Source organism: Pholis gunnellus (assembly GCF_910591455.1).
Source record: "Pholis gunnellus genome assembly, chromosome: 5".
Classification (NCBI taxonomy): Eukaryota; Metazoa; Chordata; class Actinopteri; order Perciformes; family Pholidae; genus Pholis; species Pholis gunnellus.
Window position 1 is genome coordinate 26,136,990 of NC_136531.1, and position 8,299 is coordinate 26,145,288.

The following is an 8,299-nucleotide window of genomic DNA, read 5'->3' on the forward strand; positions in this document are numbered from 1 at the left end:
ACATCCATTATTTCTATGAGTTCCATGTCTCATAGGAATGACAAAGACAAAGTGGGATCATGGAAATGGGAGGGCAGTAAAAAGGATTTAGAGGAATACAAAGATACCGAGGTAGAGACAGGCTAAAGACAAAACCAGGTTTGTCTTCATATAAGACACAGACATAAGACAGAGAGAAAGGTGTCAGACCCAAACCCATGGTGGATTTGTTTCAATCAAAACCTACTTCTGGGTTATTTCTGTAGCAGGGATATTGCTGTATAACCTTTCAGACTGCAGTCAGCCCCCAGCTGCTTCAATAAATAATGAGCCTGAATTATGCACTAATAAAAAGGCTTCTCATTTTGGATTATTTTATTATTAAAGTTTAGATACTTCAAAGTTTTCATGGGCACTCGGGGGAGATGTTATTACCAGACCAGAAGATCACTTCTATTTCAAGTAATAATACAAGTAGATCAAAAGTTGCAAAACAATTGTCACACACTTAAGGTGTGTTCACACCGAACGCGATGAACACACACATATGTATACACATAGTTTGGTCCGGTCTCTACTGATATGAGGGATCGTAGAGCTCTGGGTGAACATGGCGGCTACAGCATTTATTTCCTGATTCAACAACAGCAGGACTTCACTGATGACAGGGGGAGCAACTCAACGCTGATAGGCTATCGCGTTGGAGTGTCACGCGATTTTTTCGCAGAAGTTCAAATATTTCAACTTCTGCGTTTGGGGCGATTCGGCGTTTTGACGCGTCAAACGCGCCAAACGCGCCGCGCCATCGCGTTCTTCGGATCCAGCAACCACAGGAGCAGTTACGCTGACCGGACATAGCGCTCTGCTTGAGGCACACCAGCAGATGCTCATGGACATGCGTGAATCACAAAGATCAATGGCAGCTGAGGTCTCTCAGATTAGCCTCATCGTGCAGGGACTGGCTCGGACAGCTCCGGCTCCAGCACCGGCTCCAGCGCTTGCACTCCCCTCTCCAGTCCTCGTCCCGCCGGGTCGGGAATCCCCCGTGCCGTCTCCGGATCCCTATGACGGAAGTCTGGGGAGGTGCCGGGGCTTCCTGTTTCAATGCTGACAGGTATTTGACAGTCAGCTTCAGACTTTTTCCTCGGACAGATCCAAGGTTTCCTACGTGGTCGGATTACTGCAGGGAAGGGCTTTGGACTGGGCTACTAATACGTTGAGCATCGACCAGCCTAATTCTGTGTCGTATGTGGACTTTGTGGAGGATCTGAGGAGGGTTTTCGATCACCCGGTGGACGCCGAGGATGCAGCTCAACGCCTTCTCCGCCTACGACAGGGCCAAGCGAGTGTAGCAGAACACTCTGTGAATTTCCGCATTCTCGCCGCAGAGTCCAGGTGGTGCGAGACGGCGCTCAGGGGAGTGTTCATTTACGGACCATTTGAAGCCATAAAAGATGAGTTGGCCACCTGTAATAAGCTTGGTTTGTTGGAGGGAGTGATGAAGCTCACGATTAAGCTGGATAATCGGATGCGGTAGAAGCGAAGTGAGAGGAACTACCGATCCCAAGGGGAATCCCCCGTGATGTCATCTTCCTCCAGCTTTTGCACTCGTGCTTCGGCGCCAGCCTATCAGGGCGAGCGGATAAATCTTCAGGCTCCAAGCTCGTCTTCTTCTTCCTTCTCGGAGATGGAGCCCATGCAGCTCGGCCGTGCTCACCTTCCGCCACAGGAGAGAGATAGGCGGATCAGAGCGGGCAAGTGCCTGTACTGTGGCCGCCTGGGACATTCAGTGTCCTCCTGTCCAGCTCAGCCAAACGGGGGCGCTCGCCAGTAATGGTTGGGATACTGGTGTGCAGACCCAAACCTTCTCTCAACCCCCTACCAAGACTGTTGTTGCCTGCATCTCTCTCTCTGCACATCCACTCTCTCTCTCTCTCTCTCTCTCTGCACTAGTGGACTCTGGAGCGGAACAACATTTCATGGACACGGAATTTATAGCTAGAGCCCAGATTCCCTTTGAGACGTTAGTGTCCACTAGTGGTCAATGCCCTAGACGGCAGCTTCCTGGCCAGAGTCACTCACCGGACCCAGCTGCTTCGGCTCATCCTGTCTGGCAATCACAGAGAGAGAGAGACTTCAGTTTTACGTTTTTTTCTTCTCCCCAAAACCCCCTAGTTCTGAGCCACCCTTGGCTCACCACTCATAACCCTCAGATTGACTGGGCGGCCGGGAGGATTACCGCATGGAGCCCCCACTGTCATGCTAACTGCCTTAGATCTGCGCAACCCCCTGAAGGACATCTCCAGGGCTCCCCCTTGCCGTCGCCAGATCTCGCCTCTGTTCCCACCACCTACCATGACATCGGGGAGGTGTTTAGCAAGGCTCTGGCTCTCTCCTTACCACCTCACCGCCCCTACGACTGTGCTATTGACCTCCACCTGGGTGCTTCATTCCCTTCCAGTCGGTTATATAACCTGTCTATACCGAAGAAGGCGTCCATGGAGAGGATTACATCTCAGTCTTTGAAGGCTGGAATCATTCGTCCGTCCTCATCACCACTCAGAGCCGGATTCTTCTTTGTCGCCAAGAAGGATAAGAGCCTCTGGCCCTGCATCGACTATCAGGGTTTGAACAGCATCACCAACCGGAACAAGTACCCTCTGCCACTGATTAACTCTATGTTCGAACCCCTGTCTGGAGCCACGATCTTCACCAAGCTTGACCTTTGCAATGCGTACCACCTGGTACAGATCCGAACAGGGGATGAGTGGAAGACAGGGTTCAACACCCCCCTCGGTCACTTCGAGTACTTGGTCATGCCCTTTGGACTAACCAACGCTCCCCACAGTTTTCCAGGCGTTGGTAAACAACGTACTCCGGGACTTCCTGAACCGTTTTGTGTTTGTGTACATAGATGACATCCTCATCTATTCTTCGGATCTTCAGGAGCATCAGCCCCACGTCCGGATGGCCCTCCAACGCCTACTGGAGAATAAGCTTAAGTTTGTGAAGGCAGAGAAATGAGAGTTCCATGTGACCACAGTTCAGTTCCTGGGATTCATCATTGAGAACAGTCAAGTGAGGGCTGATCCAGAGGTCAAAGCCGTAACTGAATGGCCGATTCCCTCCTCTCGGAAACAGCTCCAACAATTCCTGGGGTTTGCCAACTTCTACCGCCGATTCATCAGAAACTACAGCAAGCTAGCAGCTCCCCTCACTGGGCTCACCTCCTCCAAGATCATGTTCGTGTGGACGCCAGAGGCTGGTCTGGCATTCAAACTCCTCAAGGAACAGTTCTCCTCCGCCCCCATCCTGATTGCGCCTACTATTTCCGCCGGTTGAACCCGGCAGAAAGAAATTACAACGTGGGAAACCGGGAACTGCTGGCAACCAAGCTGGCTCTCGAGGAGTGGAGACACTGGCTAGAAGGGGCTGTTCATCCGTTCGTGGTCTGGATGGACCATAAGAACCTGGAGTACATTCGGACGGCCAAGCGGTTGAACTCTCGTCAGGCTCAGTGGTCACTATTCTTCGGGCGTTTTGACTTTTCCATCTCATACCGCCCTGGCCACAAGAATACCAAGCCTGACGCTCTCTTGCCAGTTCTTCCAGTGCTGGCACCATCCTCCCGGCAACCTGTGTGGCAGCCTCTCTCACGTGGGAGATTGAATCAGTGGTGCAGGACGCTCTCCGGACCCAGCTGGACCCTTGAGGCGGACCTCCCGGCCATCTCTTTGTTCCCCCGCCTGCACGCTCCCAAGTGCTCCAATGGGCGCATACCTCCCGGTTCTCCTGTCACCCGGGCATCAGACGCACCATTGACATGCTTCGGCGAACCTTTTGGTGGATGTCGCCGGAGCTGGAACTAGAGCTTTTGTCCTCGCCTGCTCAACCTGTGCCTGCAACAAGATGTCACACCGACCCCCCGCCAGCTTGCTACAACCCCTTCCGGTGCCACATCGTCCCTGGTCCCATATCGCTCTGGACTTCGTCACAGGTCTGCCACCCTTGCAGGGGAACACGGTCATTGTTATGGTGGTTGACCGCTCCCGTTGAGGGGGGGTACTGTCAGGATCCCTGTCTGACCCATTGTGTGTTAACCTCTGTTTCCCCCCAATCTCCTCTCCTCATGTGTCTGTCATTTCCCTTTTTGTTATTGTATGTCATGTGCTCGGTGTTTGTTTTCTCGGACCTGACTCCAGACGATTCCCATGGCCACACCCCTGATTGGCGCACAGCTGCGGACAATCTGGCTCATTTCCACCTGATCCTGATCCCACTGATCACCGCCTGGGTTGTCAGTCCGTATCGTCTTCTGCCTCGGTAGTCTTACCGCCGTTCCGTAAGTTCCCACTTGACTTTCCCTGGACTAACGTCTTTCCTCTCTGCTACGTGTGTAGAGTCTGCTGAGCGGCCAGCCTCCGGTGTCGAGCCTCGGGACATCACACCGCCGACCAGCCTCCCCTCCAGTGTCGAGCCTCGGGACATCACACCGTCGATCTGCCTGCCCTCCGGTGTCAAGCCACGGGACTCACATCGTCGATCTGCCTGCCCTCCGGTGTCGAGCCACGGGACTCACATCGTTGATCTCTTGAACTCCCGTGACAACAACTGCCCCAGGGTCCAGGGCCCAGGTACAACAATGTGTGCATAACTAAAGGCTGCTTTGCTTTTATACCTTGTTGGCACATATTGCATACTATTTATATATGTATTTATTATCACTGTGTGTAAAGTGTTGTAGTTTTGTTTTCAGGCTTTGGCAGAGGCATCTATTTCTGTAGAAAAGTTGTGTTTGACAGTTTTTGATAAGCAAGGTCTGAAATGGTTTAAAAAATAAACAGAAGTTAATGTCATATTTTCATTCTTTTATTTCTATCCTGAAAACAAATCTATCTCAGCGGCCAGAAGCATTTCCTCATTATTAAAAAACATCTTCTTCTTTAAACCCTGTGGCCAAATTGGCCGTCATCTGAAGTGGACTTCTAGGAATTTCATAATGACATGAGATGAATGGTGGAAGTTCCCAAGCTTTTCAGCCCTTTCTGCATCCACTGTCTTTGTACATTCCACCCCAAAGAGATTGTGTAATCATGAAGCAGCTTTGTGTGTCTTAGTAGATGCACTTCTGTGCTTTTTCTCCCCAAGCTGACCCACCCACCCTCCGCATCTCTCCCAGCTCTCATCAGCGATAATGGTGAAGCCAAGAGAACCATACAGAACATGCCATATGCTGCTCCCAGTAATCGGCTCATTAGGTGCCAGCCTACTTAGTCTCTGCCTGAATGGAAATGCAAAACATCATAGACAGCCAGATGCATCCTGTGTACCAGACACGTACGTACAAACAAACACACACACATGCATACATAAACACAATCACAAACATAGAAACTAAATCTGCTGGACACACACTGTATGCACTTGCACATACTTGCAGTACACTATTGCATGCATTAAGCATCATGGTCTCATGGTCCTTAATTACCATATTACCTTGTCATTCTCAGACCACTTCATCCCCCCAGAGTGATGTGCAAATTTATGTTTGGCCCTAACCTCCTCTACATTGTTTTGTTCCATTGTTTCCGTTATACACATGTCTGATTTTTCAAAGGACTTTGGAGTGATCTGTTTTGAGGGCTCTTTGGTTGTCTGCATGAGTGTGAGAGAATGAGAGGATGGTAAATGCTCAATGGACTTGTACTTGTATAACTTGTACTTGTTCTTGTAGAGAACATTAAAGGAATAGTTCAACATCTTTAAAAATACTCTCATCATTGCTTGCTTTCTGCTCGTGAGATGTGAAGATCTAAATTAATCTCATCACCGTGTTAAACCTGTATTCATCAGGGGGTTTTTTTTTGGCCACTTGGGGACAGCAGAAAAAAAGATGGTTCTACGAGCAGCGACAGCTTTCACTTTTTTGTAGTTAGTAAATCTGATGTCATAATAAAAATCATGATTATCAGCTTCAAGGACCAAGCTGGAGTCGCTGGACGCGGCTAGCGTTTCTCAGAATGACTTAGGAAGACTGGAAGTATGGTGAAACAGCCAGTTTGGCCCTCTGAAAATTCAAAAGACCTACCAGACATTGTTTGAGTTACTGAGAACAAAACGCATTAGATTCTTGGATGTATAAAGAGAACTGGTTACAGCGTCAGTAACATTTACAATATGCTAAACTATCTCTTTAATGCAAACATCGGCATCAAAAGTTGAAAATATGTACCCAGTTCTAATTGTAATACTTTTACCGTCTTGTATTACCCCTCGTACCCTGTGCTGAGTTAATAATGGCTCAGTACTTCCTTAGAGCTTCCTATCTTTGTGTTGCTCATAAGACATATGAATGATGATAGATTTAAACATTTTCTCTCAGAGTAACTGTAACCACTGGCTGGGTCAATTCTATATCCCACATTGAAATGGATTTCAATAACAAAACAGATTGCCCAAAATTGTTTTCTATTTCCTGCTGGTTTCCTCCTGGTCTGATGAAAGGATCAGATCAGGGATAGACAATTTCCCAAGAGACATCTCTGTCCATGCTGTCACGTGTACAGCAGGCCGTGACCACACAGCTTTACATGAGCTTGCACAAGTACAATTGACATAGATGAATGAAAATGTTGGAAGCTGAACTAAATCTCTGGCTTCCAGTCTAAGGTAGTGATTGCACTTTTAGCCGGGAGGCTACTAGCATTACAGCCGCCTCACTTACCTCAATGACTCAATCACACATAATGTAGACACCGTGCGCACTCTGTGAACACGCACACAGACACACCTAAATCTATTTGTGCAGCACTCTTACAATTGGCAGGACTTAGCAAAGTTGAAAGCTTTGTAGACAGATATGTTGACGTCCTTTTCCATACATCTGCTTGCATGAGGTCTGTGACATTGATGAAGATTAGCTGCATAAGAATAAGGTCAAAGTTGGGGCCTCATTCAAGGACATATATGATTTGATATTTCTGAGTGAAGTAGATGCCAAAGGATAACATCTTGATTGTCTGTCTGTATTTACCTAATGAGGTGTTCATTATCAACATTAACTCCTCTTCATAAAACTGTAAAGTCTCTGGTGTATTTGAATTTAAATGCTTGTATACGTCTGCTGTGTGCCTCTCAATCGGTCGGCATATGGCTGGCTTGACAGCAAAAATGCATCATTTGAAAGAAGGAGGAAGTTCGGCAGAAGCATCTTGCATTGGGAAAACAGACAAGTGTTTAAAATGCCTGGACGGTAATGCAATATCTGAAAAGCAATTGATTGGGCCACCACTGCTGTCTGAATGGCAATTTCATTTATTTACCTCGGTTTCAGGCCCGGGACACAATGATGAAGAAAGGGAACAGTTACAGAGTGGTGAGGTCTCAAACGCATTACCTGCCAAACCTCTTATTTTAAACTGCTCCATTTACATCCTTTACTAACTCCCTTTACATTTATTCTCTTTCAAATTTGCTTTGTTAAAAATCCCCTGAAGCGTTTGTTATAAATGAATTCTGATTCATTACATATTGGTTCTTAGTTTTTTCTTAATATTCACAATAACTCTGGAAGCTGCAAGACACAAATGAGAAAAAAAATAAAAATAATCTGTTGATCCATTTTCCAAGTTTGATCTAGATTGCGTTCTCTCTTGTGTTAACTTTTGTGCACGACGCCCCCAAATCGGTACCAGAGGAGTAGCAAAAATGCACTTATAGGTAACTAATATAATTAATGTTATACACATAATATATACCAGATTAAAGAATAAAGTCTGATCTAAAATATCATGCAAGCCATTTTCACACCCTCCAAACACAATTCTACACAGCTAAATAAACAACTAAAAGAATTAACAAAATATCAGTCACATTTCGCCATGGCTGCGCACTCCGGTTTGAGCTACCACATGAAAGCTAAAGGCTAACCAGCCAAACCATTAGCAGAAAGTACACCAACAACACACAGATTCCGGAGATATCTTCAAAATGTCTCTCCGTGAAACCATTACAGAGAAACAGCCAACAAGCAGCAAAACCACAAACCGCTTTACAGATAATAATCATAACCACTCCTCACCTTGACCTGATATTGATGAAGACAAAGCATATTTTCCCAGTTCTGGAGCTATAACATGTCTTCTACGTATATCCTGTGTCTCATTGAACTGTGTTCGGGAAAGCAGGCTTTTTTTCTAAAGCAGGGGGTGAGGGGGGGGGGCAATTTGACTTTCGGCGTATCGGATTTTACACTTCACGAGAGACGGCGCGGTATTGATTCTCACTGGCTAATGATTCTGTCAATCAATCCCACATCACC